Here is a 24,754-nt window from a genome sequence, read left to right as displayed (position 1 = left end):
AAGGAATGATGTTTTATTGACATTATAATAAATTGAAGAAAATAGATCGTGAGTAAAACGTATGTACACATGTGCACATGTTTATATGCACTGTGAAATCGACCATAAATAAAAAAATATATAAATTTTTCTTATAAGTTTTTCATTAAAGCTTACTTGTCAGACGATAACGAACAATTTTAGCAAGTCAGAGAAATCGATCTTCATTTTGTATTCAGTGAATTAAAAAATTTACAAACTTTGCTCGCATGCACAAGCCATAGGATTACGCACATTATCGCGGATAATGCGATCGCGGTACTTTTCAGTCGCACAGCGGATTTTTGTTTACTTTACCAATAAATCTCATATTCGCGATATGAAACCAAAACCGACGGTGCACGTACGCATTTTCATTTACATGCTGTGTGTATCATTACATAAGCGATCGCAAGCGTACGAATTAAAACATAATAAGATAACGGATTTAATTAAAAATGTTTGCGAGCGGCAAAAACCCATTCGATAACTTCGATAATTCGATACCAGCCGATTTTTCGACGATCCATCTCGCAACGTGGCCGCCCGATTAAAAGTTAACCCGACGTATTTCCATCGCTGTTAATGTCGAACTCGCATTGGATAATATTCCAATAAACGCGTCGTTACTGATAACTGTCGCTGCACGACCGATAATTGGATGATGTTGCGTTTGCACGATCCGCGATTCTCCGCTTACCTATGACATACGGAAAAAAAAAGGTTTGAGTTAATTTTCTTCCTGTGCCAAAGTCATTAATTTTTGCAAAAATCAATGATTAATATATCTATCTATCTATGAATTTATCAAGAATATGCGCGCACACGTGTGAGAGAGATTCTATGTCACTTAAAAAAGTACTCTTTAAAAATTATTAGTATTATTTATGTATGATTATATCTATTTATGTTTTTTTCTTTTTTTTTCTTATATATTTTTAGTTTAAAGAAGTACAAAGTGCGTTAAAGAATATTATTCAATAAAATCAGGTAAAAAAATTCCTTTTTGCGATTTAAAAAAAACTTGTTGAAGCATTCCAAAGTCGATAATGGCAGAGTCAAGAGCCGTACACATTGTAAATTACGCAAGTACAATAATTATCTTTTTCTGCGAAAATGTATTATGTAAAATAAAATATACGATTTTAGTTGTGTAGACCGTTATTTACGTATAAGAGAAAAAAAATCATGTTAATGCCTTTCCATCACGATGACATATTTTGCTCTTTTGGCGATATTCGAATATGCGTCGCGACGTTGAAAATGTAAAGGTTAAAGGAACGTGGCATATGGTTAAGAGCCGTTAAACGTCTCGACATAACCGAGCGGAATGCGTGTGCAGCAATAAGGCGTAAAGATAGAAGCGGAGAGAAAGAGAGAGAGAGAGAGAGAGAGAGAGAGAGAGAGAGAGAGAGAGAGAGAGAGAGAGAGAGAGAGAGAGAGAGAGAGAGAGAGAGAGAGAGAAAGAGAGAAAGAGATAACTGCGTTCGGATGTAGGCTACCAGAGTCACGACCCTCTTCCTCTTCCTCGCGTACTGCAGTTTCGCCTTCTTCCTCATCTGCCTCTTCTTGTTCTCCCTTTCCCGTCACCATCGCCTCCTCGGAGGTCAAATGCTGGTCGAAGGCGATCTGGTCGATGTAAGGCGCTTAAACATAACTTGTAAACGCTTATATCCGACTTAATCAGCGACGGAATCGTGCATACCGGGTGACCAGCGCGGTGATATGTTTACGATATCGCGTGCCTCGTTAACGGGCCACGGCGAAAATAATCGACTCGAAAGTTGCACATCTTACAGTCGCAAATCGTGAAAGAGTAATAGCGTGAGAGAGATGTTTGTTATTAATTAGAATGTTACGTGCATGTGATTTTTGTACTTCACTCTGCATTTGCGATTACGTACATTTTAATAAAACGTGGAACATTAAAATGAATTTAAAATAAATAGCTGCCGTTGCTTATTTAACAAGCGATTAATTAAATCGCTTTACTATACTCCATTTGCCATCGAATGATTATTTTAAAGGGTCAATAATAACCATAATGCGTTAATTCTTTGGCGAATGAATATATTCATCATAATCTCGTAATATGACGTATAATGTGTTTCCAGGATTGCGTGAGTATCCGAAATCTCCGGTACTCGATAACCGGATCGAGATGGGTTTTATCGATTTGGGTTTGCTCCGGAAACCCGCACGTCCCTAGTACTATAGATAAATCCCGGAAATTCGTGATATTCGATGGTCTGATTACTACTTGGATCTTAGAGATCATCGAGAAATTTCAGTTCATGCATATTTTTTCGTATATAGAATCTATTTTAGAATCTAGAATCAAATATATCTAGAATCTCAAATTTGTATATTGAAAAATTTGTGCAAAATATTGGAGTCCCAAATTTAATTTTTATTATTCAATTTGTAACAATAAAATAACTAAAAGCTTATCTTTTTTATAAGATATATTTCTTAGAAAACATAATTTTTTTCTTTAATTGCTCTCTCAATTGTACTTAATTAAATTCGCGTTTTGGAGAAATTTAATAATAATTATAATTTCCATCAAATTTTGTTAAGAAAAGTCAATTTCTCCGGTGAATCTGTAATTGTGAGAAAGCGCGTTGATATTCGATACATCCCACTCGTATATAAGCGAAATCTTAACTTTCGTTCCCCCTTTTTATTGCTTCGCTATAAGCTATTTGCAAGAGTTTACACACACACACACACACACACACACACACACACACACACACACACACACACACACACACAGTCCTTGCGTCCCGCGTAAGCCCTCACAAGATCATTGCCCCCCGCCCGTTATCTTCGGGCAACGAGCAAAGCTCGCCGTGAAATGAGCATTGGATACTGGTTCTTTCTCGAAGCCTATGAAACTCGATTTCGAAATCCTCCTCCTACCTACTCCTCCACGTCTTCCAGCATATGCCGCATTTGGTATTCTCTCATCTTTTAAAATTAATTTTTTAATATTAAATTTCTTTTAATAAGTCAACGTTTACGTCTATATTTATGCGTACGCAGGCAGGCTGTTTAAAAGATATATTCCCTCCTCCTTAATTGTTATACATTTTTAGATCGTGACATTTTCTTATTGTTTTTTTATCCTCGAAAGAGTCTTTGTAGCTTCTTGTTCGGTCCATTTAATCGATGATCGTTGACGTGCTCTCAGCCCGATACTGCGGAGACACGTTGGTCACGCGCGCGCGCGCGCGCGCACACACACACAGCACCGTGAAACTTTAAGTAGGCCATCGCACGTTTGACATTACGCTTCGCTCTCGCGAACACGCGGACGAATACAAAATATAGAGGTTGAGATGCGTTTTCCACAGCGGGGCTGTGTGATAACTCGTATCGACGAGTTCGGACAATCTCTGCTGGTCCCGACGATCGAGAGTAAAAGGCTTTCGTCGTCGTCGTCGTCATCGTCGTGTACGGGGATCGCGTGTAATGGTGCAGCCAGCAAGTTGCAAGGCTAAGGTACCGCCTTCAACCGGTAATAGATTAGTACGGTAGGTACGTTACGCAGAGAGAGCGGTATAGCGATTGCTGCACTTGGACTTGCACTATGAAGCTCGCGTTCAAGCAGTGGGACCGGAGGGGTTGTGGAGAGAGGGAGAGATAGAAGTGAGAGGCAAGAGGATAGATAGCGATTGCGCCAACAGAAGGAAAGAGAAAGAAAAGGAATAACAGCTATCGAGCTAGTCGTGAAATGATTAAGGCCTCTGTGGAAATTGGTCGGATTTGAACATTGTGTGGAACGTAAAATTAAAGACGAGCAATTGAAGTTTTTACGTTTTTTTTTTCTGACAGTGGATAAGATAATAGTGATATCGATCACATAAATATTACGAAACGCAACATAACAGCTAACATTTTTTTCAGGAAATAGGTAACTTTTTTTCGGAATCGGAATATAAATAAAATTTTTACAAAATTTTAATTTTATTTATATTCCGAAAATTTTATAAATAAAATTAAAATAAATAATATAAATAAAATTAAAAAAAAGATTCGACAGTAAACACATTATTATTTTTCGAGATATGAGTATATTTTTTCAATGTTTCTCTTTACAAAACAATTATATATAAATTGCATAACGTGCACGTGGCATACGAATTGCTCGCAGCAAGTATGCTAAAACAGTGGTTATAAAAATTTCTCACGGCAAGCGCGATTACTCGATAATATTCCTCTTTACATTAACAGCGATTATCTTTTGCATTAACACGTAGCGTGAACGTGGAGGTATATGATAGCAGCCGTTTCTATTACAGATAAACGCTATCCCGTAATGCCTAACTAACAAACGTTACGATCGTAACAGTTTCTTCGAATGCAGTTTCAATAATAATATATTGAAAAGCGTGATGCACAACACTTAATGGTAATTGTTCGAATGAAGTATGCATTTAAGCGCGCGGAGACTTTCTTTTCTCTTAACTTCTCGATGACGTTTAAACGCGGCCTTTTGAAGTCTTGAAAGTTCTCCACCGGCAGCATCCGTTCACATCCGTTTTCGTCGATGTGCCTCTTCCCCTTTACTTCCTCTCTCCGAATGCCACTCCAGCCGAAATTCGATTATATTTGAGTATTATACCGTTTTCAGCTCGCCAACTTTAATCATGCGCGAATTTGTACGGATTATCTTACTGATGATACAATTGAAATTTTTTAATTTATTAATTTGATTAATTACGTTAATAATTAACTGTTCCAATTGTTTTATTTTTAAATTAATTGAAACAATCTGTGAAAACAATTATTACTTAAGTGTTTGAAATTTTTTGTATTTTTTTTTTATCTGTGCGTTATATTTGAAGAGTTGAGAATTAATTAAAAAATTTATACAAAAATTAGATTATATAGTTTACAAGTTATAATTCGTCGAATATATTTTCGTTGCCTGTAAAATTTGTGAAGATATGCCATTTCAATATTTATTTTACACATTCGTCATACGTAATAATTTACTTTAAATTTTTATTATTTACTTATTATTGAATTGATTGTGCCCGAGTGAAGTTTTTTTATTTATTAGTACGTCAACCTTTAACTTTTGTAATTAAAATTGTTAGTCAAAAAATGTTTTTTTCAGTTTCTTTAAAAATATCACAATTGAAATGGAAAATGATACGTTATATTTCATAAGCAATGGAAAACATTTTTATCTAATAAACTTTGTAAATTAACGTTGTAATTATTCATGCGTATATGATGTTTAAACAGATTCTTATAAGGTTTTGCATTATGATAATATGATTGTAATTGGTATTGTAATTAAGCCATAAAATTAATTTTGTTACTATATTAATTTGTTTTTACTTCTTTTTGTATTATATGAGATGCTTTCTATTTTACAATTATCAATTATTTGGAATATATTTAAATATAGTTTTAATAAATGTTATGAAGATAATACGCATATGCTAATTTGATATTTTATTGTATAATATATAATTTTTAAAGTAGGTTTAGTTTTTTTATATTAAATAATATTTAATATCTAAATAATATTTATTTATTAATTACTTTTATTTATAAATATCTTTTATATAAATATCTTGTTTTATATATATTTTTACAAGATTTTTATCACGTTATCTTTAACGTTAGATTTTTTTAAATTAAATTCAACATTAATTCTCTCTCTCTCTCTCTCTCTCTCTCTCTCTCTCTCTCTCTCTCTCTCTCTCTCTCTGTATAGAATTATACTTAAGCCATCTTATTGAAATTCTTATACTAAAGTTTGTTAGCCAAATGAAAACATTATCTTTAGAACGTTTCTGAACGTTTTATTTTGTTTTCTTATATTTCATTGATGTAAAATCGCGGAAAACTGTGATATCGCGATCTTAAAACACCGGTGAATAAATGCGTGATAACGAAACTTTCTATCTGGCTTATGAAACTTGCTTGAAGTTGCCAAATTTTTCTAAGGTTTCTGTAAAACGAAAATCTCAAGATAAGCTCTTCTTTGGTAACTTGAAACGCTCAACTGCAGATTGCTGTAGCAAGTTGCGGAGTGAAGATAAGTGATGTGAAAAAGAGGATGTGTGAAATCGCATCTTCTTTTGACGAAGAAGAAAAGCGACTGAAAGTATAGAACATAGAGGGATCGCGAAAGAACATATAGCGACACATATACTTACATAAATATATTTTTGATAATAAATGAGATAATACATACTGAATTTTGTATATATATATATGATTGTATAAGCAAATTGATAATTGTATTTTGTATATCGCATAAATATTTTCGCATAATAATAATATTTATTATATATATAAATTGATAAATACTTTAAATTTATCTAAAATTAACGTTTTATGATACTTTGCATATAATGTTACGTCACATAAAAACACTCTATAAAAATATTAAAAAGTAGAGAAATAAAATTTAGGTCGTTTGTACATAAATGCACCGATGAAATACTTAATTAATTGTAATGCGTTGTATTAATTTTTATTATTCAGACAACAACTGTTGTATATATATATATATATATATATATATATTTTTTTATAGAGTGTTTTTATGTGACGTAACATTATATGCAAAGTATCATAAAACGTTAATTTTAGATAAATTTAAAGTATTTATCAATTTATATATATAATAAATATTATTATTATGCGAAAATATTTATGCGATATGTAAAATACAATTATCAATTTGCTTATATAATCATATATATATATATATATATATATATATATGTTATCATATTAATATATACATTATATTATAAATGCAACAGCTACTTTAAAGCGATACGTCGATGATTGTTTCGCTATCAATTAATGACAATAACTAGTGCATTTTTATAAACATAAATTATTAGAGGAAACATTCAAAAAAATAGACGAAAACTAATTTTTAGCGTACCATTGACGGAGGTAAAGCTTTTTATGTAGCAACGAAGCAATTATCGAAAGATAAAAATCCGTCATCTTTGGAAAAGCGTTTTGTCGGTGACGTCGCCTTACGGCAACGCTTTTAATAAGCTCAATTCCTCTAATCGTTTAAGCGTAATTCCGGCTACTTAGTTACAATAAGCGATAGGGTATAAGTGCAGGTGCTTTTTACGTTTAAGGTCAAATCTGCCTACGCGCATTATCTTCATAGTACCGTTCATTAAGAACGGATATATGTATAAAGGTATCCCAAATAATTAAAAAAGTGGAAACAAGTGTAACGACAAAATAATTTTGACCTAATTATAACGTTTCGTAATTTCGACCTAATTATAACGTATATATATATATATATATATATATATATATATATATATATATATACTGTTATAACATTATCGCATCGCAGTATATGCGGAAATTAGGAAAAAAATTTGTTTAAGCGCTTAGTCTTTAATGAACAATGCCAGCGACTAAGGAACTAAGGAAAATCAACATCTGCATTGCTTTTCAGTATGTTTCCTCGAGAGATGTAACCGCATCGAAATCATCGCGGTGACAGACGGTGCGTTAATCGCGGCGGATACGCGATGTTTCCACAGCGTGCGACTAGTGGCGGCGTCGACCGGTAGCTTTTAATTCCCTTGAGGGTTGTAGCCGAGCACCTCGTAACTTTTGTAATTAAATCTAGCGCCCGGCTCGCGCGCGCGCGCGCGCGCGCGCGACGAAGTGGTCGTCGTCGTTCTCGTGTATTTCTCCCCTTTGGCCCGATCTCTCTCTCTCTCTCTCTCTCTCTCTCTCTCTCTCTCTCTCTCTCTCTCTCTCTCGTCCACTTATACTCTCTCTTTCCGCTATCTTCCGCCTTCCGCTTTTTTTTTTCTTTCGTCGCGCGCGGAGAGACCCAGTACGCCAGTACGTAAGTTTGGCTCTCTGTTCGTGCGACCATCATGACGGAAAATCGTTGTTGACAGACTCGAGTGCACGTGGAGCATCTTGAGCACGCGGCGCGCGCGTTGTCGAGAATCAAGACGAAGCTAGTTAGAGACGATGCATGCGTTAAGTTTCCCTAGAATCGACGCTTAAACCTTGTTTTAGGGCCGTTATATACATGCTCTTACTTCTCTTTTATAATTATTCCTCTTCTATAATTTCTTTTATAATTATCTTTTTTATATTGTGAATACATTACACACACACACACACACACACACACACACACACACACACACACACACACACACACACACACACACACACATATATTTATATATATTTTATTGTATCATTTACATTTAGAAACAACATTCATTTATGAATCTTTCAATTTTGTTTCTAAATATAAATGATATAATGCATATAAAATATTGCACATTATTTTGTCACAAAGTATTGGGAATAACAATGTAATGAAATCTTTTTGTTGTATTAAGGATTGTTAGAATCTTTTACGATTTAAATGAAATATTGCTAGCTTAAGTTCTCTGGGAAAGAAGAAAGGAAAAAGTTTTCTTATTTTTTTTAAATTTATTAAGTTTATTTATAACATTTAATTGCAGAATATTAATATTTTTATGTCAACATATACAAAAGAAAAAGATGAAAATAGATAGTTATATGGTATAAAATATGATTTCACAAATACTTTGTTTAATTATTTAGTCGAATATTGATCTTTAAAATTAAAACTATCTTCATAAAATACTATATATTTGTCAAAATAGTATTAACTGATAACTACATAAAAATGTGACATCTATTTGCTCATATATTGTCGTTTTAACGAACAGCAATTTTTTGCAGCATTAATATGTCGCACGTATTACTATCGATAGCTCAATTATCGATAAGAATCGAAGCAGGAATTCTCCTCGTTTGAACCTCGCAATCACGATTCAACTTACAGTCGCCGCCGGCCGTTCCCATGACTCGCCGATTCGAAAACAATCGGTAGGACGAGGAGCGAAGGAAAGCTCGTACAAAGATCGAATAGAAGGTGGACGGTAAAGGAAGAAGGATGGGGGGGGGGATGAGGAATAATAAGAATGAACGAAGAAACCGAGAGCGAGAGAGATGCCTGATGCGAGACCGTTCTGGTTTTACTACGCGAAACCCGAAGCCTCCTCTATTGCCGTCTCTCTCGGAATGGAAAGGCATGGGCATGCCGGTCAACTACGATAACTTGGCATAACTTGATTTTTTGCTTTATCGAATACAGTACGTGTTCATGACTCTAAGCAAATCTCTTGCAAAATGTGTCACGGTATCGGCATTCATTCCGACGAAGTTCATTAAGCGGAAATCAACGTCGGTAGATTTAACTCTTCCACGAATCAATGAAGTTCTCGAATCACTTACATTCGCGAATATTCCTACATTTTTAAATTACAGTTTGATAAATTTTAATTAACATTCTCGTTAATAAGGCCAGGCTGGATAAGAAACTATAAATGGAAGAAAAAGAGCAATGTAAATTACGCCGCATTATAATCAAGATAAGAAATACGTGTGTAAATAATATGTACATATACTGAAATCTTTTAGAGAGGACAAAATAATCTTTTACGATAATATTTTATGGTGTATATATAAAATAGAACTCCCCACCAAATATTTCGAGATATATTTTTTAATTATTATTAATATCTTGCAGGTATAAAGTGTGTGGAAATTTCACACGAATTTGAATTTCGTGGCACATTCGTATGCAGTGTGCAACCCGCAATGACACGTAATTATGCGCGGAGCGGTATTACCATATCTATATCATGCGCCTAATTACATTCCTACATGCGAATCAGCTGAACGACGTGATCAGCTACGACGCGCTCCCCGGATCTGTTTCGAGACTCGGGCTTCGCGACTCGTAAACGCCGGTCGCGTTCACTTCGTGTTCCTCTCGTTCTCGTCTCTGTCGTTAAGACGCGCACGCACTCGCGACGCCCGACGGCATACGGAATCGATCCTGAGAATCGAACTTCCGGCGGTAACTCCTTCCGGTACGACGCGTTATTTGAGGGTAATCAGACGTGTCTAAGAAAAACTACGACATCACCTACTCGTGAATGAAATTATGATATTATCCTGCATGCCTGTAAAAAAATTTCCGACGTTCTTCCCTCGAATTAGAATAATTAGCATAATTTCTATTTTACTCCATAAAATTGAAATATACAAGTTACGTGCATAGAGAATATATAGTGTAAAAATAGAGGAAAAAAAATAGAGACATTGTTAAAATAAAAGATGAGAATTTTGTGAAATTTCATGTATTATCTAATTTGTTTTAGAATTTACGTTAATTGTGGGACTCTGTGTTAACATACAGCAATATACATTCTACTTTTGTAGAATGACTATAATGTACCTACGTTTCTAATCTGTTGTGATTTATGTATACGGTACGAAGCACGTGATCCGGGAAGAGAACGGGTTTGATGACGACAAACGGACGGAATATGTAATCTTCGTACGCAATCATCGAGTAGTTGTCGCGCGAGCGCTCTTCGCTTCGTGTTCTCTTTATCTTTGTTCCTTCTTCTTCCGAGTAGTACGCCTTCTCGAGTACCCTTTATCGTGGCTAATTTTCTTCCCCATTCTGTTCCCGCTCCTTCGCCGAAATAACAGTCGAGGGTATCAATGGCTGCTAATTTATCGTCACCGTTCGCTTAATGGCGACATCCGGCTTCGCACCGCGTGTCGACCGGCAAAAGTTGTCCGCGTACGTTTCGTGCAGTTAAATTTTCTTCCGTGAAACTTTTATTACTTTTTTCGTAGAACAATTTGTTGAAACAAACGTAAAATTTATTTTAAACATCTTTTTAGCAGATTAACAAGTACAAGCTTTAATTTTTTAAACCTTATAAATATTTTATACAATAATAATATATATATATATATATATATATACATATATTTAAGGAATTATTCTCTCTCTCTCTCTCTCTCTCTCTCTCTCTCTTTCTCTCTTTCTCTCTCTCATTATAAATGCCTAAACTATTGTCTATTCAGATGGAACATTATTTTTTGCAGTTTTTATATTATCACAGCAACTTCGAGAGAACTTCAATTATCAAAAATATGTCAAAATGTGATACACTTTTTCATAAATCACTCATGTGTAATTTCACTGGCAGGAAAATCTGTCTTTTGTGGAACTAAACTCCTTTCTTTTGCACTTCATTAACGATCACTAAATTGCCAATTTACGAACAACTGCATTACATTCAAGATCCAGTTTTCTATCTGAGAAGTTTGAAATATTAATATTGGTTCAATTCGTTATTCTGATGATATTGCGGTAACGTTAGTACATATGAGGCATAGCGAAAAAATGAAGAAAGACGGAGTGAGAGAACGCATCTAGTCCAGTCCAGAGAGATTAGAGGCGAGATAGAAGAAAGTGGAACAGAGAGAAAAGAGAAAGAGGTGGAACGAAAGGCAAAGGAGAAGAATGAAGAAGTTCAAGGAACGAGAAGGAAAGCATGGAGGATAGAAGAACTTCGTGAGTAGGTCCGGAGCGAGGAAGAATGGCGAATCGCGGTCGAGATGGGAGGAGGAGGGTAGAGGAAAATCTCCCCACGTCTTCGGTCCGTGCCTTTCTTCATCCTTCGTACCCGAGCTTCGGCTGTTTTCATGGCCGTCATTTAGTAGGTTCGTTCACCTCTGGGCGCAGGGCCGCGCGCGAGCGAGGAAGAGAGAGAGAAAGTGAGTGACTTCGAGGAGAGCGGGAAGGACGAAGCACGCGGAGGAGGAGGAGGAAGAGGAGGAGGAGGAGGAGAGTTAGTAGAAACGCGGTAGAGTGAAGGAAGAAGAGGAGAAGGAGAAGGAAGAGTGCGGACGCGGGGAAGAGGGGCCAGACGGAACGTACGGCTCGCCGTGCAACCGACGACTGAGGCGACGAGTGCGGGCGAGGGGATTCCGGAGATCCCTGTGCGTGAGTGGGGTGTCGGAGGGGGCCTCCGAGAACGAAGGGTCGGGAAGGTGGATGAGGAGTGAGAGAAAGGTGGTGGTGTGTGCCGATGACGGTGGTGGTGCTGCTGGTGCTGGTGGCTGGCTGATGGTGGTGGTGGTGGAAGCGAACGAACAAGCAGGCGGGCAAGTCGGTTGGATGACGCGAGGGGGGCCCGAGGAGGGAAGGGAGTTAGGTGGAGGAAAGGGGCCGGGAAGGAGAGTCGGGAAGGGACTAAGGGAAAAAGAGTTCAGGCAGGTCTGGGACGAGGGTGAATGCGTGACGGTGTATATCGTAGGTACTCTCTTCAACACTGGGGAAGACTGCCTTCTACCTGCCCGGCTTTGCCTTGCCTTTGCCTTCCTTGTAAACCTGCCAGCCGGCCGGACAGCCGGCCGCGTGTAGGTACACTCTTCATTGCCTCCCCTCTCCCCTCTCCCCTTCTTTTCCTCCCTTTCTTGCAGGTACGGCGGGAGGGAGGAGGAGAGGAAGAGAAAGAGGGCGAGAAAAGGAGGGAGAGAGAAAGAGAGAGAGAGAGAGAGAGAGAGAAAAAGCAGAGAGAGTGAGAAAGGGAACGAATGTGAGTGAGGTGAGTGAGTGAGAACGTCGGTTTAGTTTGCCTGACTGTTGCCTGTACGAGGCTGAGTATTTAACGCGGAGCTGCGCGAGGCCTAAATTTAGGCGTCCGCCGGAAGTACGCGTACCAGAGGAGGTTCCGTGCACCGGGCTCGATCGCGCGGCGAGATAAAGCGCGGACGAGAAGGATATCGGGGTGGACTGGTAGGAGCGACGAGGATCATTGGCGACGCGAACAGCGGCAATATTATTCGGCCGCGCTCGATTACATTTGGCAGACGCTGCGTGATTGACGAGATCTTGCAAACTCGTTCAACAGGATATTTTTTTAAGAATCCATGGATGATCGTGGAACAAACGTGTCGTTATCGATTTTACCTACTTTCCTTGAAATAACACTAATATCAAATCTCTAATCAAATCTCTGATATTAATTTTTTTAAAATGAAAATTGAATGTTCTTTGTCGACGAACTATATTTTTTTTTGTAAAACTATTTGTTTTTTATTTGTCATATTTTGGTCACCATTACTTTTATCCTTTTTTAACAATACAATATTTAATAGAGTGATCATTTTACAAGATACAGCACATGAACAATTAACAAATATTTTGTAACAAATTATAGAAATTTCATTCATTGAAACATAATTGAAATCTAAAATATTTTAGTTTTGAAGATTATACAGCTTGAATTCTTTTTGCTACGATTATCGACGCAGTCGGATCGTTTATGGTCGGCAGATTTAATATGCATCATACATTTTCAAGACTGTTTCGAACCTCGCGAGTTGTTATTAGCGAATATTCCTTTCCTCGCAAGTGTTAAATCCACCATTATAGCCATAAACTTTTTTTATTCACGCGCTCGAATTCGCATCAATCAATTGCCGGCTCATTAATAAAAGGCAAATAAATTATAAAGCACTTTGACGTACAAGTGACAAAAAGAGTTTTTTTGAAAATCTGGATTATACTTATAGTATAGACATAACGAATTGCTATATTGATAATTAAACTATTTGATTTAATGAAAAATAAAAAATATAAAAATATTTTTAGAAATGTTATCGTACGCTACTTGTGTCAGATTACAGCACAAGATATTTAGAAGTCTTTTATGTTAAGTATTACATGTAATATGTACATACGAGATAAATATAGATTATGATACGGAGTCAAATTAAAGAGTTCGCTCTGAAATTTCTCAATTAGATCTCTGAAGAGATTTTCGAGTCGCACACTGGATAAATTCACGTGATTTAATTAACCGCGAAACTCCTAAAGCCACCGGAAAATGCTTCTCGGGTTCTTTTAAACATTCCATAAAAACTATTTTAATTCCGCGGAACCCTTTCTCGCCTGGGAGGACCGTTGCCCGTTGCGAAATATTACGCGACCCGCGTATAACGAGCGAACGCTCGCTCGCTCGCTCGCTCGCTCGCTCGCGCGTCCGCCTTTTGCCCGTGCGCATCCACAGGGCGGAAAGACGGTAACAAAAGTTTTCCCTTTTAAGAGCGGTGCACGTAATAAGATATTTAATATCCCCCGGGTATAATTCGCCATAAAACAACGTACGCCTTATCTCTCTCGTTGCTATTTTTATTCGCGACCGGGCTCGACGATGCGATTCGTGTAACTATAAAAACGACAGTGCCTTCGCCACTGCGAAGGGACGACGACGACGACGACGACGGTGGTGCGTTCGCGACGCGCGAATGCGTACGTGCGATGCAACGGTGTTACGCGGGTGATCCGCGGAGAGAGAGAGAGGGGGGGGGGAGGGTACACGAGGACGCGAGACAGGTCTGTCCGTGTCTGTCTCGAAGCAGAATTTACTACTGTTACGGCTACAAGCGCGCGCGCTCCTTGTTACGGGGAACTTTTGTAAGAGCCCCGTGGAAGAGTGGAAGATACGGTGTCGCGTTTCGAGAGTTACATCGACGAGAGGCGACGCCAAAAGGCGGCGCCCGCCCGCTCGCTCGCTCGCTCGCTTTATTAGTTTCCCCGACATTCGTTGTTCTCTCCGCAGAAGTCGAGGGATTTATATACGAACTAATAAAACTTAAGGCTTCACCGCTAAAGTTTTCAAAATATATTTAACTTGTACCGATTACGTTCGATGCGGGCGGTTCGCGTACGTGTCCGTTGTGTGTGCAGGGTCTTATTATAACAGAGAAATTAGTTTCAAATCCGGAAGTGGCGTCTCTGATCTCACTTGCTCGCCTCCCGTTCGATTCGGCCGCTGTACGGAGGTATATACGAGAAACACAAAGTTTTCATAGTATTACACTATCATTTCGTTAGTTTGGAACATCCGATAATAATGTTGCCCTAATTCGTGTTCGCTGTCAAACAGCGGCGGTTACAGGACCGGTTGCAACAAGACGGGTTAGCGCTCTAACCCTGGTTAACTAAATTTACCTTCTCTGCTATACATAATATAGATTCAGCCACAATCCAGAAAGGGACAACGAATAGCTAACCCAGAGTTGGTTAACCCTGCCTGTCGGTGTGTCCTGGCCATAGACGTATCACATGCGTTTACAAGGGTTTATACGTTACCACGGTTCTGTATATTAACGTGTATGCAAAACAAATAATTTTGATTTAATCAATCTTCAAGCTTTTGAAACGAGCTATACTGAGTTAGTCGCATTTCAGAAATTTTACATTCTCGAATAAGTATACTTTTCAATTTTAATTATGCCTTTGTATTTTGTATTTTAAAATGTGAGAATATAAGACGATTATTTAATCGAATTTACATGTGATTGAAGCACTCGCAGTTTCATATCAATTGCAGGAAGAAATGAATAATTTTGGACAATGAAAATATAATGTAATTTAATTAATTTATAATTATGATTTAGGTAATTTAATTTAAATACAGAGTTCAAATTCAATTAGCTTGTCGTCGTTAGATCTAATTAGTTTCGTTGGCCTAATTAAAATTTAAGATGCGCGTTGCAAATTTGATCTTGCAATATTCTAATACGGCAAATCTCATACTAGTCGCATTATTGTATAATAGTTCCGATTTAATTTCCTGCCATCGCGCAAAACGAGCGGCTTCTTCCCCTCTTCTTGGCGCGCATATCGTTACATTGCAATGCGAATGCAGTCGCGTGTTGCAGTGTGCCTTTGTTCGTTCAACGGTAGATTAGAGGGCAGTATAACTCGGCAATAAACTTAGATGCGGCGCTGTTATTATTATGGTTATTATTACGACATTGTGTGGACAATGTCAGGATCTATTCCGTTGCAAGCGACTTAAATTATAATGGATTTGACAAATTCTTTATAAATTGAGCCAATGAAATGTGACGATAAGTCCATTAATTTTGGATAACATAGAACTGCTTCAGATTATTTTATAGTTAATAGACTCCAGACATTTTATTAAATTAATTATTATTATATGATGAATGAGATAATGGTTAGTCATCTTGAATAAAAAGAATTCTTTCCAAAATGAAATTTATTTTAACCAATAATTATAAAAAAAAAATGATAATATATCTCTTGAAATTGCGTGAACCAATTTTCATTGGCTCTAATGCACTCAATGTCTCTAATGAAACGAGTTTTATTCGAAATAAATTCGAAAACATATCAGATTAAATTATTTTAATTATTAATTACTAATGAATTTCCGTTAAAATATTTTTTTTCTACTTAGATAAATTCTTATTAAGAAAAATAGTTCGGAAAAATTGTGGAGTACAACAAATTTGCATATTAAAAAGTCTATGTAATTTCTTAATGTGGACATGTGTAATGTATTGTGTTGAAAATATTAATGAGGATTACCTTTCATCTCGATTGACATGAGATCTCAACGTCTGTCGCCGGTCTGTACAGTGGATGTCCGAGATTCTCCGTGTACGAGAATTCCATTTGTGTGCATTTGTTCTTTGTGTGCGTGACACGTGGCACGTACTAGTCACATTGTTGTCGCCCTTAGTGCGAGCCTTCTACCATTTAAACGAAATACTTGTGACTAATGTACATGTAATCTAACTACGACAATTGTTGTACTGTCGAAATGAAAATAAAAAAATTCGTACATATATGTTGCATTCGTAGTATATGTATATGTGTATATTGAAAAAAATTGTACATATTGCATGTATTGAATTTGATTTTAGATTTTATACCAAACGTATTGAAATGGTATTTCAAATTGGTAATTCTTTTTTAAATATTTAACTAAATTCTAGAAATTATAACTTCATTTTTTATTTTTAATAAATTATAATTCCAATTTTAGGACATAGTATATTAATAGCAATAAAATATATAAGAATTACAATTAATTGTTTATTGATGGTTTTTTTATCTCACTGTAAGCAATTAACTCACTGCTCACAAGGAAACATTTATTAAAAAAAAATAATTTTTGCTATTAATACAATAAATTATACATTACTTGTCAAAGAAGCTTATCGTGTTAGAAAATGTAACTTCCCGAAGAAAACTCTTCACATGTAGCGTATTGGCATTTTCTTTAAAACACTTTTATGTCGCTAAAGGCGGCGCCATAAGCGATGTAAAACTGCTCGTGCAGGAATTCAATTTTATGTTCAACTTTAAGAAACGGGCTCAAGCATCGTCGCTCAAGAAACGTCTCGTAAAACGCTAATGTCATTGCCAATTATGCGTGGCGGTGAAATCGCTTAGCTCGATATTAAAAAATAATTATTGCCGTGTCCGTGAAACTGTTAGCGTCGGACACCAGGCATTAGTATCGATTATCGATTTATGAGAAACGGACGCGATTCGCGTGCTGTATCGCCTGGCACAAAGCGCATCGTGGATAAATACATACGTATGCACATCGTGGATAAATGCGTGAGCGACTATACATGCCATACAAGGGGCAATATGGAAACGTCAACTGCGCGGGATGCATCGGGCATAAAATCGGATACTGCAATTTTTGTATAGCAGCTGGACGCCAAAATGCATTTCTTTGGCTGTGCAAACGTGTCTGTCGAAAGAGAGGAAAATCGAAGGCATTTTAATACTTACACATGCCAGTGAGTGTTCGATTGTCGATAACACTTTGGAAATCGAGCTAATTATAAAATTACCTAAAAATTAATTATAATGTATTTAAAAAACATTTTTAATACTTTATATATTAATTCTTTGAATGACAATATTTTATGTCAACAAAAACAACTGCAATTTTTGTTTTTAATTTGTGTATGTCTTAATTTACTAGAATAATTAACAATCTTTGTTAGATGTTATAGATTAATTCAAATTTTGATTTCAATTATGATAGGAAATTTAGGATCCTTCGGAAGAAGGTTAAATTGGCTTCTTAAAACGGCGATGAAGCATTTACAATTCATGCAGAGATGAGGCGAGGCAGAAATCGTGCAACGTTGTTAGTGGCAGTGAATGCGAAGAGGGTCGAGAAAAGGGGAAGTGCGACGATAGGATCGGGAATTCGTAAAACGGCGTATTCGAGCACCGGAACGCCGTAATGCCCGGCGAACGCGTAACCTTAAAAACGGAGGAGAAGATACGAGAGAATTGGAAGGAGGGAATCGGATGAGGGAGAAGGAGGAGGAAGAGGGGGAGGGGGAGAAGGGTGAAGAAACCGAAGGAGCTACCCCGCGCTCGCTCGGTTGGCTCGCACCGCCTTGCGAGAGGTACCAAGGAAAATCATCCTTTTCTCCCCCTCTTCTCCTCCCTCCTCCTTTCTCCTTGCTTTGCGGGATGTTCGAGGGACAGAGGGTGCGCCGCCGGCCGGCCGGCCGGTTTGGGTGAGGGGAGGGTGAATGCGCCGCGGCGCGTCGCTTTCGCGATGCGAAGCGGAGCAATGCCGCCACCGTCGTCGTCGCCGCCGCCGCCACCGCTACCATCGACGACGACATTTGGAACAGATAATGGCGCGAATACGCCGCGGGGGTGAACGAACCGCGGGTCGTACTGGGTTCAGTTGGGTCGGCTTGGGTTGGGTTGGTATCACATCAGCTATCGATCTTATAACGCCGTGCGGCCCCCGTTGTCTCCTCGTTTCAGTCCCGCTCTCCCTCTCTATTTCTCTTCTCGTTCTCACTCTACCACTTCCCTTCACCCTCCGGCAACCCTCGTGTCCCTCCCGTGTCCGTCGTCACCCTCATATTCTCTCTCTCTCTCTCTCTCTCTCTCTCTCTCTCTCTCTCTCTCTCTCTCTCTCTCTCTCCTCTCTCCCCCCTCCTTTACTCTCGCGCCGTCCTCTCTCTCTTCCACGTGTGCCCTCTCCGCGTATCTTACCTCTCGCTTCTTGTCTCATCGCCTCCTCCATCTATGTCTCTTCGCGCGCTTCCTGTCTCCATTTCGCTCTTACTTTCTCGCCCTGTCTTCTTCTCTCGCGATGATCCACGCTGCTGCCTCCCTTTTCTTCCTCTCCTCCTCCGCCCCCTCGCCTTCATTGCCACGCTGCGCTGCACCCTCGAACGTTTCCTTTTTCTCTTCTCTTGCAGCCACGCGCGTCGATCCACCGCTCGCCCTTCCTATTTATCAAGCGCGACACATACGCGTTGCGTTACGGCCGCGTGCCCGCGGACGTTAATTTTCCGGAGAATTATTCCGCCGAGGGAGGAAAAGTTGAAGCGTCGCGGTTCCTACAACGCATCCCCTCACGGGAGAGTGAAGATTATGATGAGAAAGAGGACGAGCTACGAGATTGCTGCGGAGGGTCCATGACCCACATGCGTGAGATATCGTCACGCTCGCGGTCGCTTGAATTTTCCTCTCTCTTCTCATGAGGCTCACATCCGCGCGTTTCAGTATCATTTCAAGTCTTTCTATTATAAATAAGTTCATATAAAATTCATCCACTTGCTGGAATTATGGGGTAGGCAGATTGCTTCCTAAGCAGCTTAATTGAAGCAATTTTCAGAAAATATCCCTAAAACAAAATTATCAATTTACAGAAGAGAGATGAAAACGATTTCATTGACATTTATATAGATATTATTATTTGTTATTTTTTATTTATTTATCTAAAGATTTATATGTTGTTACATTGATTAATTAGATATGTACGTGAATATTAAATCTTCTTGTTAAATTTTCTGAAAACTCATTAACCACGCTTTAGGAAATTGTATCAATTATATTAATGTATACATGTACATTTCGGCTACATAACATACCCAAAAGATCGATACGAAAAGGCGTAATGTTAGCGGGGGCCAACTTGTAACGGTAAATAATAAATTACCGGTAGCAAATTGTCATTAAATATTAATTATTGGAAATATGTTATTACAATTTAGGATGCAGAATCTATATCGAATGATTACAAACTCATTGGGTAATTAACTACCTACCTAATTTTGCTTTCGGAACGAAAATACTATTTTTCCTTGAAATATTTTATTTTACGAAATTCTCCCAGCGCTATTTTCATTTCGCTAATCGGAATTCGTCGTCGCTTTTAAGAAGCAATGCTTAACGCTCCGTTTATTCGGAGTGGGTCATCTAAAATCGAAATCGAGATTCGAGGAGACTTCCATTTCACGCTCGACGCATTTCTTTCTCGTGATCCTTGTGCCGTTGCGATACGCAGCTATCGTCGATCGGCTGAGATATCGCCAATCGTTATCTGCGACTGTGACAAAGGTCTCTCGAGCTCGAGTTATTTCTGGAAGAGACGGACGATTCTCGAGATCGAAATATCGGGATGATGTATGCCGCCCATTCTCGCTCGCCAAGAGCTATACGTTTTGCGCTTCTCATCGCTGCGTTTTCCGGTTATCTTCGCGATAAACAAAGTTTCTGGATCGCAAATCAAATATGAATCGCGAGGATCGCAATCTGGATGCGATTGATATTTACATGATAATTGTTGTTACACGCTATAATACTGTATACGTGGAAAGGGATGGTGCCCTAAAAAAATTTCATCTTGAAAACGAGAGAGAATACCACAAGTTTATCAAGAATTGTTGAAATTGTTAATCGCGTTCGTGGCTAACACGCAGATTCTCTCCTCAACGGGCTTTGCACTTCACGCGTACTCTGGTATTCTGAGCGCCACTTGAAAATTAATTTGCGTCGCACACGAAAGTCCAAGCGGCACCCTCGCAATTTCATAGTGCGCTCCGAGGCGTGGACCAGAACTTAAATGTGGACGTTAGAATTTTTAAATACGCGCGGTTAATACTATATTTAAAGTGCAATCGCATGCACTGCAGGTAACACTAATATAAAAGTAATGCTATAGTTTTCATCAAACTATGTTTGTTTTTTTAAATAAAAAAAAAAACCGGTTAAAAGAAAGGGCAAAATAAAAGCATTTCTGGTAAAGAAATGTTTTAAATCTTTACGAAAGACAAAAACAAAGAAATTTTTACATATTTATTAGAAATATATTTGCTCAGTATTTTGTCTAATTTATGTCTATTCTGTATATTACTTGATGTATTGGTATTAAATGTGTAATAACAAATTTTTTTTACATTTATAATTTTCATCAAGTTATATTTCAATTTGTAAAAATCAATGAGAAAAAAATCATTATATTTCAGATAAAATTGTATTGAAACGGCCAAATTCTTTAAAAGAATGATTGATTTTGATTTGATGACTGATCTTCTTTGTAGTCAGGATCAGCCACAATGTCTACGGATATAAATGAGCTAAATATGACAAACTTATATATGCCGGGATATTTCATTCATCGCGAAAACGATACAGTCGATGAAAGCATATTCTTTACATGGTCATCAAAACCGAGGTTCAGTTCTACCGATTTCCAGCGAATTCGCGACGTTCGTTCTCAAAGGGTTAATTGGTTCGTTTCCTCCGTCAAAAGGTTCGCGCTCGCTCGAAATCGCTGACCTGGTTCGTGGTCGTCCGTAGAACAAAACCGGTCGACAAACGTACGACAAAACGCGCGTGGCGTTGAGCGACACGCTCGAAACTAAACTAAACGTTTTGCTCGTCGACTCGGTCATCTCTCTCTCTTTCTCTCGCTTTCTCTTTGTCTCTCTCTCTCTCTCTCTCTCTCTCTCTCTCTCTCTCTCTTTCCCCGATCTCTTAATCCGGTCGTGAGAGTCGATGGCGGTTGGAGGCCGGAAGTCAGTTTCTCGGTAGACAGCGGCAGCCTCCGCTCTTCTGTTATAGCAGCTGAGAGCAGCTGCCGCGCGGTGTGTGTACGAAGCCCGAGAGAAGCTGGAGACGTGCCGATCAGACCTGTCAGGTTATTGTCTCGGGTTTTAATGGAACATCACGACGCGAGCCGCCACCACCGCCGCCGCCGCCGCCGCCGCCGCTGCCGTTACCGCGCGAAATACCGCGGTGCTGAACTGAACTGAATTAAATGTCGGCGAGTGTTTTGCATTGAGGTTCCTCTCACCGTCACCGTCGTCGTCGTCGTCGTCGTCGTCGTCGTCGTCGTCGTCGTCGTCGTCGTCATCGTCGTCGTCGTCGTGGTCGTGGTCGTTGTCGAGGCCGATGCATAATAGAGGTAGGCCGTCGTGGGTGTAGGTGGTACACTTCAATTCCGGGAGAATGAGGGAAATAAACGAGAGGAGAAGGAGGAGGAGGAGGATGGGGAAGCTGTTGCTGAGCCTGAGCGAGTGGTGATCGAGAGTGGAGGGGGAAGGACGCTGACGGAAACGGTGTCGGCGAGCGAGCACGGTCCAGGAGAACGGTTGACGAGGGGGATGAGAAATGGTGTTGAATAATTGAGAAGTGAGCAATTGAGCCGACATCACCTGGATGACACTATCTCTCCCTTACGCCAAAAAGGAAGGACCGGTTTCGTCGTCGAAAACATACGGAATTTCAACATCCACGGAGACGGCGTGCGAATAATTAAAAGTCGTTACGTTGGTAATTGCATCAAGAGAAGCCCGTTTAATTAATTCACCGCGACTTGTCGCGATGTATCGGCATGTCGAGAGACTTGTTGCAGTGTCAATGAGACACCTCGCAGCATTTCGACAAGAAGTAAGATGACTTTTTGAGAAAATTGATAAATGACATAACATAAAAGAGATTGTCAAAGTGTCAAAAGAGATGTCAAAAGTGAATATATTTCGAGAATGCTTTTTTCTAGATAATAACTTCTTTATAATTAGACAAGACTTAAATGTATATTGGAAATGGATAACGTTTGTTCACGTGTCACGTTTTATGTTATAAATGCATTAACAGGGAGTAAATCAATCGTATGAACAGCATACAATTTTTATGTCAGGTGCGGTTGTTTTTTTTTTTTTTTTTTTTTTTTCACAAACTTCGTGGCCTGTGTTTAACGCGTCGATGCAGTTTTAATCCGGCGGAAAGCTGGCCCGTTTTTTACGCGTCCGGTTCATTGGCAGTATCGAAATCCGCGCGCGGCACGTGCGGGATTAATTTGCCATTTCCGATATGTATATACATTTCCATTTCGGCAACGATGGGGTTTCATCGATCGTCGAGCGCGTAACGCAAAATAAACGCGTGTCAATCAATGGTCGAGGAGAGAGAAAGGGAGAGAGAGGAGATGGAGCGGGAAGATGAGCTACCGAGTGAGTGTGGGAGGCACACTCGCGATATTACGAGTGAGAGTGGAACAGAGAGAAAGAGAGATGCGCCGAGAGGAAGAGTGAGACCGGAATTGCCAGAGAACAACTGCGGACACGTGCCACGTACGATTCAACTCTCGTGGATTACGCACGCCGTGGCGCGGAACGTTTTGATAAAACGCAGCTCTCGCTGCGGGAACGGAGGTTTCATGGTCTCATTAATATCTCCGTACGCATCGGAAGATTCATAATAAGATTTGTATTTATGGCTGTTTGGAAGACTAATAGCTATTAATTATTTGCCACCGTCTAAGATAGGAAGCTCGAACAGAAATCCTATCCCGAGAGAGAAAGGTGTGGCCCGAAAAGGTGTACGCTGTCAAAAGTGTGATAAAATGTATCTTTAATTAATTTAATAGCTCGCGTGTGAGAAGTTGATATAATTTGAATTTATAAAATTTCGCATTTTTATCAAATTTCGTGTAAAGAATCTGTTCGTGAGCTGTAGAAAGGAGTACTAAATCTTGTTAATGATTCTAATAATCTGAATTTCCTTCTTGTGTTACGCACTGGAAAACTTACTTCAAAGAAATAGAAAATGAAGATTACATTACATTTATGCAGCTGTATTCACTTTTTATATCTTGTATATTATTTAAGAACATTAAGTTCTTACATACAAAGTATATAATTAAGAATAGATAACTCCACTTTGTTCTCTTCGTTATACATTAGTGATTATTTCTTCGTTGTACATTAGCAATTATTTCTTCGTTGTACATTAGCAATTATTTTTTATCGTTTATTGAAAAGATTGATTTTTTTTCATCTGTGATTGTATTCTGTAATTGAATGAAAAAGATTCCTGTTGTTTTAATCATTTATCCTCGCTAACGTTTCTCGAGATGGTCAAAAGCATCCCCCAAACCGATTCACGCCGGCTCGTCGCGGTGATTCTAGGCAAGCCCATCCAGGCAGCCAGCGCGGTGATTCGAATTTACCCACGCCCTGCTTATCGCGCGGAGTTCATCTAACCACTCGCTCATTGCCTATAAAAAGACTGCAAAAAGCCGCGGAAAAAAAGCAACGAGCCCTCCCTATGTGCGCGTGCGTGCGAGAGCACCGCAAAAAGGAGGTGGTGCGCGCAGCGATCGGCGACGTGAGAGTGAGAGAGCGAGAGGAAAAAAAAAGAGGCGGCCCGCGGTTCACACTCTGTTCACACACGTGTGTATGTGTGTATGTTGTATGTGTGTGAGCGCACGTGTTTACGTATCGTAATGTGTGCATGTGTCGAGGTCTGCCATGAGAGGGATATTTTTTCGAGAAGCCACTCGACGAGAGAGAGACGCATCTCGATTGTGGAAGCGTGCCCGGCCACCGGAAGTTGTCGCGCGCTGCCCATCCCGCGAGAAACGGAGAGAGAGAGAGAGAGAGAGAGAGAGAGAGAGAGAGAGAGAGAGAGAGAGAGAGAGGAAGAGAGAGAGAGAGAGAGCATGAGAAAGGGGGAAAGAGTTAAAGAGTGGAAGAGCGAAGAGCCGGTGCAGAGATAGGCAGCCAGCGAGAGAGAGGATGTTGGACGCGGGGGTGCGCAGAGGGAGAAACAAGAAGGGCAGCAGCGGGTGCTCTCTCGGGCGCTTTTAAATATAGTCGCGCACACTGAGCTACCGGACCGGCGTGTACACACGCGACCGCGCGTATGTCGGCGCGCGTTATGCACGCCCGTGTATGCGCTCGCGAG

At 39.2% G+C, this 24,754-nt stretch overlaps 2 long non-coding RNA genes across 8 annotated transcripts in view; one reads left to right on the top strand and one right to left on the bottom strand.

The window, feature by feature from the left end:
* The window catches only part of LOC148937973 (uncharacterized), a 59,261-nt gene extending 46,723 nt beyond the window's left edge, over positions 1-12,538 (bottom strand). Inside the window, exons 1-2 of one of the 6 annotated variants that reach the window (XR_016140361.1) lie at positions 11,586-12,527; positions 10,341-11,214 (exon numbers count right to left, since the gene is read on the bottom strand). This is a non-coding gene — a long non-coding RNA (uncharacterized LOC148937973). Of the gene's footprint in view, positions 1-8,873 lie in introns of all 6 variants that reach the window. The other 5 variants (XR_016140355.1, XR_016140364.1, XR_016140352.1 and 2 more) reach the window with 5 other exon arrangements.
* Positions 1-24,754, top strand: part of LOC148937971 (uncharacterized) — a 131,609-nt gene that overhangs the window by 59,881 nt on the left and 46,974 nt on the right. The gene's annotated exons all lie outside the window — the stretch shown is intronic.

The sequence above is a fragment of the Pogonomyrmex barbatus genome, unplaced genomic scaffold (genome assembly GCF_055798465.1).
Source record: "Pogonomyrmex barbatus isolate J1 unplaced genomic scaffold, ASM5579846v1 scaffold1, whole genome shotgun sequence".
In the NCBI taxonomy this organism is placed as follows: Eukaryota; Metazoa; Arthropoda; class Insecta; order Hymenoptera; family Formicidae; genus Pogonomyrmex; species Pogonomyrmex barbatus.
The sequence above is the reverse complement of the archived record's forward strand: the minus strand, read 5'-3'. Positions and strand labels throughout refer to the sequence as shown.